This window comes from Phyllostomus discolor, chromosome 3 (assembly GCF_004126475.2).
Source record: "Phyllostomus discolor isolate MPI-MPIP mPhyDis1 chromosome 3, mPhyDis1.pri.v3, whole genome shotgun sequence".
Taxonomy (NCBI): domain Eukaryota; kingdom Metazoa; phylum Chordata; class Mammalia; order Chiroptera; family Phyllostomidae; genus Phyllostomus; species Phyllostomus discolor.
In genome coordinates, this window is record NC_040905.2 from 89769750 (window position 1) to 89780753 (window position 11004).

The window sequence follows — 11004 nt, forward strand, 5'->3', positions numbered from 1 at the left end:
ATATGTTGACGACATGTGCCAAGACCTAGAGCAGAAAGACACCCAGCATGCAAAGATCACCCAAGGTTAGGGAGTAGAAAGAAGTGTAGAAGCCTGGCATTTCTGTACCCCATAATGATAGGAAGAAATACCTTCTCTCCATCTCTCCCTCTTTTCCACAGGTGGATGTATCTATCTGGTTTGGGGGAGAAAGTGAGACACCACAAGGAACAATGGTTGAGGTGGGGTCAGCAGAAGGAAAGTATCAGAACAAGAAAGAAAACATCACCCCAGAGAACTGGAGATAATGGTACTGGGCCTGGGATCTGGAGAGAAGGGAGCTAAGTTAACCCTGGGTCCATCATCACATGAAAATCTGGAGGAAACAAAAATATAAGCTAATACCTCCTTAATATTGTGTGGGCTTAAAATCTGTAATGTTTACAGGTAGTCAGCAAGTGCATTTCTTACCGCTATGGGAAAGATCTAACTTGGCAACAATTTAGCTCAAAGAACTGGTGATTAAAAGGCCATATTCTGCTTTTATTACATACGGATGCCTTCTGATTCACTATCTGAATTTCTAGAAGATTCTCCTTCCTGCATTTTCTACCAAACAAAGACAAGTCCCTCTGCCCATGTGGGCATGCTTTGCTGTGAAGTAGCTATTAATCCCATTGACCAAGTATTCCTTGACCATCTCCTGCCCCACGGTGGGACTCATAGCTGACCCACTCCTCAAAGTCCTCTCCACTTTTGCAGGTCCTTGCTCTGTGACTTTCTTTATACCAGACTTTCTACACCCCCGGGTATTCCCCAGGTTTTAGGCTACTGCCCGCCGCAATAATTAAGCCTTCTTTTTCTATGATTGTGAAAGCAGTAAGTCCCTGGGACCCTACAGCCCAGTGATAGGAATAGAGGATAAGAGGAAAGCCAAGTTCAGAAGACCAGGGAGGACATCTTTGTGGTGACTTTGAAAGATACCATGGACTATTCCAAAGACAGAGAAAACCAGTGGACTGAACTGAGTGTTGTGTATGGGAAGGTACATACAGGGGTGGGCAAAAGTAGGTTTACAGTTGTTTGTATGGAAAAATATATTATACAAGAATAAACTCTGTGTTTCGTGCACTGGAGGCTGTAAACCTACTTTTGCCCATATGTATGTGCTGTTTTCACAAGACCAAGGGGCAGTCCCAATTAGGCATGAAAAGAGGATTTAGTGGGAAGGAAGTATCAGATCCCTAAAAGATTATCAGGAGACACAAGCAGAAATACACAGACATTTCTGCATTCCCCGCCTCCACAACACAGCTGCTTTCTCTTTCCCCATCACTCCCCTCCCCAGTCGCAGGCCTCAGCTTTCACAGAAAATGATTTCAGAGTCAGCTCTTCACCAGGCATATCTGATCTCTCAGCTCCACACCCGCACTTGTCTGAGGCTGATCCTATTTAAGAACGTATCAGACTCATCCATACCCAGGGATGTTGGGTGGAAAGTGAGCCAACTTTGAGGTCAGTCAAACTTGGTTTGTGTGGTGGCTCCACCCATGACTAGCTGTTTCACAGGAACTTAATAAAAGGATTTAATCATCCAGGCTCCATGGCATCAGTGAGTCCTCTCATGGCTGTCATGAGAAGTCAGTTTTTAAAAACAAGTCAGTGTAAGCTTCATGAGGTAGAGGCAGTGCATCTCTTGATCTGTGCTATACCCTCATTGCCAAGGACATTGCTCAGCATTTAGAACTTGCTCAGTAAATACAGTCCATAGTTCATAGTCTGTGTTAGGTGCTCACTAAATGTTTTTCTTTCCATACACTGTTACAACTACATGGGACACTAAGGATCCTCCATTTTTACACACGAGAAAACAGACTCAAGTAATTTGTATGGAACATACAGACTGCAAGAGGTAGAACAAGACAAGAAGCCAGTTCCTCAGATCTGGTGTGCTGTTAATAAAACAAGGGATAAAGGGTGAGATTAGAAAACAAAATGCCCCCCCCCCCCCAAAGCGGCAGAGAATATGGAATTGCCAGGAGGAGAGATCAGGAAAATAGCCTGGACCATGTCTCCTAAGCAGGAGTGATTAAGGCACAGGGGACAAGGAAGGACATTGGCTGGAACAGAAAAGTTGTAGTCAGAAGTCATAAGTACCAGGAGTGACGAATAAACACAGAAAGGAGGATACTAGGTAATTAGAGTAGGTAGTATTTATTAAGCAAGTACTATGTAACAGATTCTGTGATAAAGTTATTATAATATCCAGTTTAACAATGAGGAAATTGAAGCACAGAAGAATTCAGTAATTTGCTCAAGATCTGTAAAATCTGGATTATTAACCATAATGCTTACCATATTGAGTAAAATCCTAGTTAGAAATTATTGTCTTGAATAATCAGAAGAAGGTCAATCAAAGCCCTAAGTAGGGACTACAATGACCCCAGAAAGTGGGTGTTCAGGGAGGGGGAAACAAAGAGGAATTATTGAAAATGGGTGAGGGAGATGGGGACATCAGGAATGGGGATGAGAATAATAAAAGCAAGATAAAGTAGTTGGAATCACTCTACAGTCAGTCACTGGACTAGGCAGTTGAACTGTTAAGTTGGGCGGAAAGAAAAGTTGCAAATAATATAAAAACTAAAAGTATTTTGCTTGGTTTTGGAATGGCTATATGAGTGTTGTTGTGTCTGTTACCTCAATATTCACAAGATATCCAAAGAAATAAACTATTCAGCTGACTCTGGAGAGTCAGCAGATCTGATTTTCTCTCCCAGTCTGCTGATAGGTTCCCTCTTGTGGCACAATGGGGTATTACCACTAAGACTCAGGAAACACCAACACAAATGCCAATGTCTGGCTTGGACCTTACTGAAGAGAGGACATTAGGTGCATGGTCTGCCGCAGAGTTCCAGGAGGCTGGCAGTGAGAGCTGAATCATCCTGTTTTCCCTGCAGTGGTTGACCGGGTTCCCCAAAATTGCCCCAGCACATCTACACAAGAGGGGTCTTCATTGCTCAACCCCTTTTCCCCACGGCTGTTTGATCAGCTTGTTACATCAACAGGCAGGGTGGTCAGCTGGGCACACAAAGTCCCCTTTGCTAGTGGGGATACAAAAGCAGATAGAGGAGGTGCAGATACTTTTCAAAGTCTTGGATTTAACCCTACTTTCAAGCCAAGAAACTAATCTGTTACTGTTCCGTGGAAGCTGGCAGAAGACAGGAGAGCCCTGGGGTGGAGACAAAGGACTGGTGATCACACACAAAAGGCAGTATGAGTGTCACGCAGGCCAGGGTTGTCCTGGGCTCCTAACTCCCTGACAGTCACTCCAAGGACACAGGTTGATGCTATACAGGCAGTAGGCTTGCAGTGCAGTCAAGGAACACTGAGGTTGAGGAATGCAAGCTTTTATAGCCAGCTATCATAAGCCTGATCTCTCTCCAAAGGGGATCAGTACTTCATCCCCTGAGTATGCTCACCGCAAATGCTACCCTGAGAGATGGCCTGGGTAAAGATCACATGGGGTTTTTGCTTACTTGACATGCTCAGTATGAATGTGCCAGAACCTCAAGGCCCATGGCTAATTGTCCCTCTCAACAGCACTCTCCCCGACTCCTTCCCCCACCCCACATCTGTGCTCAATCAACAGGTTTTTGCCTGACTCACAAGCTGGGAGCCCCTACTGAGGAGGCAGGATTGCCTCAGAATGGTGCAACTCTGATCACTGGCAACTCTCATGGATGTGGGACACAGGAAAAGTTCGGGATTCTCGGCCAAAACTGCTCACTGCCCTGCACCTCTGAGCGTGTTTGGAGGTGTGGGGAGAATCAGTGCAATGCCCCCTCCAATCTACAGCACCCTGGGGGTGGCCACTGGTGTTCTTCTCCCCTGCTTCCCTCACAACCATCACTTAGGATGCCCGCCCCCCCACCCATGGTTCTCAGGTGAATCATGGAGGAAGGGAAGAGCACCTATCTTCCTTCCTGGGCTTCCCAAAGGAATCAGGCAGAGGAACATCCTCCCTTGCAGTGATCACTGCCAAACTCAGTGCTCACCTGACAGGCACAAGCATGAGGGATTGACTACCCTTCTTGACGCCCCTCCCTTGGCCCCCCTCCTCCTCAGCCATGAGTGGTTGTTGGGATTATGCCTGAGATTCCCACCCCACCCCCAACCTTCCCCACATTCCCTCTGTCTCTTGTGGGTAGCCCTCTCTGCCAAGGGAAGGGAGGGTGCTCCTGCCATTGGCATGCCCCTCCAGCCCCTCCCACTGGCCCTGGAAAGCTCCAGGTTTTTCATCAGATACAGGAGCACAGGGATGGGTCATTCTGTTTGTGGAGCCCCTCAGCCAAGGGGAAGGAGGTTTTCTTAGTTGAAGAAATCTCCCTGAAACTATGGTAAAAAGAAAAAGAGATAGTAGGGGAGAACAGATAAGAAAATGAATGACCAGGGCTTCTAACAGCTATACAATAGGAATTCCACAAAGAAGGAATCAAGAAGGAATAGATTCATACCAAAGCATATTGTTGGGAAATTTCAAAAGTTAGAGAAAAAAAATATTTTATAAGCTTCTGGATGAGACAGGAAAAAGAAACCAGATCGCACATGAAAGAATGAGAAATCAGAAAGGCTCTAGACATTTCAAATGTACCAATGAAAGCTGGAAGACAACAGAGAGATGCCTTCAACCTCTCAAGAAAATTATTTCAAACCTAAAATTCTATACCTAGCCAAACTGTCAACCAAGTGTGAAGGTATAATGAAGACATTTTCAGATACACAAGCACTCAACAATTTTACCTCCAGAAGCTTCTTGATAATGTGCTTCCTCAAGATGAAAAATAAGCTAAGAGAAAAAAAGAAAAAAAATAAGCTAAGAGAGGAAGATCATATATATCTACACATACATGTGTGTGTATATATATACGTGTGTGTGTGTGTGTGTGTGTGTGTGTGTGTGTGTGTATGGACATGGACGATGCTATATAGATAAGAGATGGAATTCCCAGAATGATAAGAAAAGGAGATTCAAGGAAGGTGTGGAGAGCAACCTGTCTAAGCCTGAGACTTCTGAATGTCTTGCAATATGGTTGGTGAGGATTTTGCAACTGGATAAAAACATTAAAAAGTAGTAACTAAGCCCTGGCTGTCATAGCTCAGTGGATTGAGCACGGGCTGTGAACCAAAGCATCACAGGTTCAATTCCCAGTCAGGGCCCCCATGCCTGGGTTGCAGGCCACAGCCCCCAGCAACCGCACATTGATGTGTGTGTGTCTCTCTCTTTCTCTCTCCCTTCCCTCTCCAAAGATAAATAAATAAAATCTTAAAAAATAAAAGAATGGAATCTCTTGATTCTCCCCCCCAAAAAAGTAGTAACTATTAGCTCCATTGAAAATGAAGTTATTTGGAAAAGTAAAATAATTATAGTTTACTACATAGAAGAGCTGTAAAGTTATTAATTACATAGTCATAATAATGAAAACAATTAATATAGATCTAAACCAAGATCTCATATATAATCTTTAGATTGAGAGGATGGAAAATGGAAATGGGTGTGTGTGGCAGAGGTTGGGAAAGGAAAGAAGGTAAATCATCATCCAGAATATTGGTTTTATAATGCCTAGCACTGAAATATCAAGAAAGCATTTTATTTAGAGACATGGAGGCAAAGAGCTGCAAAAAAAAAAAGCTAAAAGATGTGAAAAAATAATTTTAAAAGTGCATTGGGAACCACATTACTTTGAATAAGCCAGGCATTGTGAAAACATACTTACTGTCTTTAGCAAAGAATTTTCTCTGGGAAATGATTCACAGAAAAGGGAGGAATTGCAAAAAAGATTATGTATGCAATTGGAAGTAACAACGTGAAAGTTCATCTAAAACAAAAAAAAATGATTTGAGGCCCAACTGCTTTTAAAGCTTTATAGGATAAAATAAATACTAATAATGAAAAATTAAAATTAGAAAACCCTAAATGGAAGCAATGCCATGAACAAAGCAGAAAATGAAACCAGAACAACTTACTTGTGTAAGGACTTTGGGAGGCCAGACCTTTATGGCCTCACAGTCTCACACCTTCCAAAGACTGTTAGGTTGTGAGAACATCTGAGTCACACACACACACACACACACACACACACACACACACAAGTATGCCTACAATGGACAGATTCATCAAATTCAACAAAGGAATCCCAGCCTGAGTCCCCTTGGACCCTGCAGCCCTGAACAACAATCAGAAGCGGGAAGCAGAGAGCATCTCAATGAAGTGGCTGAGGCCTATCTGGAGGAGGAGTGCCCTGAGATGTTCAGAGGGATCACCTGGACTAAGTGTTCACAGCTTCTTATGTTCTACACACCAGCATTGAGCAGGAGAAGGGCCAAGGAACCTTGAGGAGAGGGGATAGAAGGGAGTAGATGACCTAGTGGAAGAGAAACAGGAGGGTTTAGAGGAATGGTGCTTTTAGAACCCTACTTAACCCACTAAAAAACACTACTCTCAGAAGCTACAGGTTCAGGACAAGAATGAGGACAGAGTGGGACATTTGTCAGCCCACTCCTGAGACTCCCTACAAAGGGACCTAAGTTTAATTTCTGTCCATGTTCTGAGCTCCCCAGGGAGAAAGTAGCCTGGATAAGGCACATGGTCCTTTACTTTCTCACATTAGTATTATTTAATTACACTGTATCTGGTGGGGAGTATGTAGAAATGTTGTCTTTGATATTTAGTAATGGGAGAAAAAACTCAGAAGAAAATAATCTAGCCAGTGGTATTTAAAAAACAACAACAACAACAACTTTGAACCCTTTGAAAACACCACAGGAAAGAACATTTTCAGATCAATGAGGAAACCAAAAGTCCACATGAGCAGCCCAAGGCTAAGGCAGATTAGAATGTGAGATCTCACCTCAGTTATAAGAGGAGAGGCAGAGTGGACAGGGACAAGAGGGAGGAAACCTCAAAAGACTGGAGTCCTGGCAGGCTATGGGAGAGAGGAGGAAAGGACACACAGCCACTCACACACCCAGAGAAATCTGCAGGTATTGAGGTTTCCAAGGAGGTGTGAAGGTCTAACACAGCTTGCCAAAAACAGGTAGAAAGAGTGTTGCTGAGCAGGAGGATGTGAGGCAGCTGAGAGGGGAGGGTCACACGGTCCTGACAGGGATGCAACCTGAATTTGGGACCAGGCCATGGGGATCTACTGGGTACACCAGGGAGGATAAAGGGGGTCCAGAGAACCAATGTGGGTCTTTCCAAGCCACCTCCTCCCCACCCAACAAAGAACACCAACGGCTTCCTCTGCAGGGTAGGACCACCTTCAAGTGCAATTTCAGGAAACCCCACCCCAGGAGAGCCTCCTTGCCACAAATTATCTCCTTAACAAATGCTCAGTAACTTTAGGATAGCATGTTGCTCTGTATCTGGGGGACCCCTCTGCAAACCACCCATCAGGCCACAAAGATGCATGGCAACACTTACATTTCCATGTAACTGGCTTCCTCTTTTTTCTATGTGTTTTATTTATAATGCATTAAAAATTATCTTGAAAGAAAAAATAAATAAATATATTTTTTAATTAGGAAAAAATAAAATTTGTCTCAGCAAGTGAGTAGATGGCCTAAAGGCTAAGAACTGGTAATGCAGAGGGATGGAGTATGCAGACAGTACAGGCTGTGAGGGAAAAGATGCAATAGTAAAATGTGCCTGATCCATTGGAAGACATTGGATGTTCTTTGGATGGGGGTCCTCAGGAATCTGACTCCAACTCCCTTTTGAATATATCACCCCACCTGCCATACGCTCTCTTTCCTCCATATTGGCCTCAATCACCCTCAGATAGATTTGGTGTCATTCCTTTTGATTGCTGCTCATTTATTCTTTGATCTATTTTTGTAAGTGTTACTCATTGTCTTCTTTCTGCCAGGAACTGGGCTAGGCACTAGGGACAGAGATGAACATTAACGCACATTATTGCTATCCTTCTAAAATTTGCCTCCCTGCTGCCAACAGAAATTCTGTCCCTGTCAACATCCTGCTTAATCACAACACCTCTCATGAAGCCTTTTTTGACATCATTCCACACTCAACTTCCTCCTCTGATTAAGCTCTTGTCGTCACCCACCATTAGTAGCAATTATGAAAGATGTGAAGAAATGTCTTGATCACGCTGGGCTATTTTACAAAATATTTTAAGTTTTTGTGATTAAGCTATGAAAACTCATTTTCTGTTCTTAGGTTTATTTTTAAAATATTTTTTATTGATTATGCTGTTACAGTTCTCCCAATTTTTCCCCCTTTATCCCCCCTCCACCCTGCCCCTCCAACCCTCCACCATCCCCCCCCCCCCCGCCTGCCTTAGTTCATGTCCATGGGCTGTATATATAAGTTCTTTGAGTCCTCTGTTTTCTATACCATTTTATGTTGGGAACCACACTGCCTGGTTTCAAGAGCTGTAACCCCACCATGGCTAAGGCTGAGTGAGCAACCTTCAGACCATAAGCCATTAAGGAGACAAAGTTTATCTCCCTGGCAGGAGTGCTACTTCTGCTCCTTTTTCCATAACTGGCCCCCAATGCTTGATCAGTTAGCCAATGACAGGTAAGATTCCCCAAGGGGGAAACCATCTAAGATAGGCATGATCGTGTGGAGGCCCCAGGGAAGGACTGGGAGGCTACAGCAAAAGGGGGTGATGGACCCTCGCCTCTCAGCTTTGACATAGCCTGCATTCTCATTCTGTCTGTGAGAAGTCTCCTAATTTCTTGGCTATCTTGCCTCCTCTACCTGACTTAAGCCTGAAACAATGACAGAGGGTGGTGCAACCCTGTGCTGGAAAGGGCAGGTTCCCTAAGTAATCAGGCCTGAAAAAGAATAAATAAACTCCTGTGAAACCTGCTTTTCTAAGAATGTTCTTAATTAAATGATAAAGGCCTGAGCAGGAAATGAGTTTGTTTCCCAAAGTTTTGTAGCCTTTTAGCTGATAGACCCTGACTCAGAATGAGCCCTAGTAGTTCTTTGTATGTTATCTATCATTTGATCCTTCCTGCCTGACAATAATTAATAAGCTGTACCTGTATTCCTGTGCAAATTAAACCAAATAAAAGCCTGTCTAGGCAAGGGCGTGTGCGCACTCTCTCCTCTTGAGAGAGTGGCCAGGCTGCTCTGAGGCACCCTCCCCTTGAGAGGGTAGCTGTGCCGTCCCTTTTCCTCCACAGGACTCGGTAGTCCATGTGTGTTCCTGTTCTGTTTGCTTAGTTTTTGTTTTCATTGTTTTTCTTTTTTTTTAGGTTCATTTGTTGATAGTTATGAGTTTGTTGTCCTTTTACTATTCATATTTTTTATCTTCTTCTTTTTGTTAGGTAAGTCCCTTTAACATTTCATATGATAAGAGCTTGGTGATGGTGAACTCCTTTAACCTAACCTTATATGGGAAGCACTTTTTCTGCCCTTCCATTCTAAATGAAAGCTTTGCTGGATAGAGAAATCTGGGATATAGGTCCTTGCCTTCCATGACTTGGAATACTTCTTTCCAGCCCCTTCTTGCCTATTAGATTTCTTTTGATATATTAGCTGATAGTCTGATGGGAACTCCTTTGTAGGTAACTGTCTCCTTTTCTCTTGCTGCTCTTAGGATTTTCTCTTTGTCTGTAATCTTGGGTAACTTAATGGTGATGTGCCTTGGTGTGCTCCTCTTCGGGTCCAACTTCTTTGGGACTTTCTGGGCTTCTTGGACATCCTGGAAGTCTATTTCCTTTGCCAGATTGGGGACGTTTTCCTTCATTATTTGTTCAAATAAGTTTTCAATTTCTTGCTGTTGTTCTCCTTCTGGCACCCCTATAATTCAGATATTGGAACGTTTCAGGTTGCCCCAGAGAGTCCTCAGCATCTCTTCATCTTTTTGGATTCTTGTTTCTTCATTCTGATCCAGTTGGATGTTTATTTCTTCCTTTGTTCCAAATCATTGCTTTGAATCTTGGTTTCCTTCTTGTCACTGTTGGTTCCCTGAATATTTTGCTTTATTTCATTTTGGGTATCTTTCACTTGTTCTTTCATTTTTTGACCAAGCTCAATCAGTTCTGTGAGCATTTTGATTACCAGGGGTTTAAATTCTCCATCAGTTAGGTTGGCAACATCCTCATCAGTTAGTTCTGAGGCTTTGCTCTGTTCTTTCATTTGGGCCATATTTCTTTGTCTTGGTGTACCTGGTAAGTTGTTAGGTGTTCACGGGGCAGGCAACCCTCTTTGCTGCGCTGCCTGTGGGGGAAGGGCCAGAGAGGGAGCAATGCATCTTGCCTGCTAGTCTCTAGAGCACTTTGCACCAGACTTTTGAATCAGATGGGAAGTATCTCTCACCAAGGCAACCCCAGCCATAGCCCATAGTCAGCTCTGAGTCTCGGTCCCCCCCTTTTTTTCATTTTTATTTTATTTTAATTGTTGTTCAAGTACAGTTTTTAGTCTTTTACTCCCATCCCAGCCCACCCCCCAGTCCTCCCCACCTCCCTCCCATTTCCAACCCCCCCCCCCCCCAGTTTTTGTCCATGTGTCCTTTATACTTGTTTCTGTAAACTCTTCCCCTTTTCCCCTGAAATTCCCTCCCCTCTCCCCTCTGGTCACTGTCAACCTGTTCTCTATGTCAGTGTCTTTGGTTATACTTTACTTGTTTGTTTGTTGTGTTGTTTAGGTTCCTGTTAAAGGTGAGAGGATATTGGTTCTCCCCTTAAGTCAGTCTCTCCCACGCAGCGGTTCCTCAGAACTTGACAGTCAGCCCCACCCCTTAACCACCTCCCAGCAGTTTTTCTGAGTCGCCCACCAGGCAGGGTCCCCCTTACCTGTCTGGTTGTTCTGGTTGATTTTTTTCTTTAATTGCTTGGTTGTCAGAGTTCCATGCATTTTTATTTTTCTGGTGCTTCTGGTTGTTTATTGATTTTAGATTGGTTGTTATCCTTTTTTTTTGGTTGTGAGAGGAAGCAAAGGGTTTCTACCTACACCTCCATCTTGGTCAGATCTCTGTTCTTAGGTTTAAATCA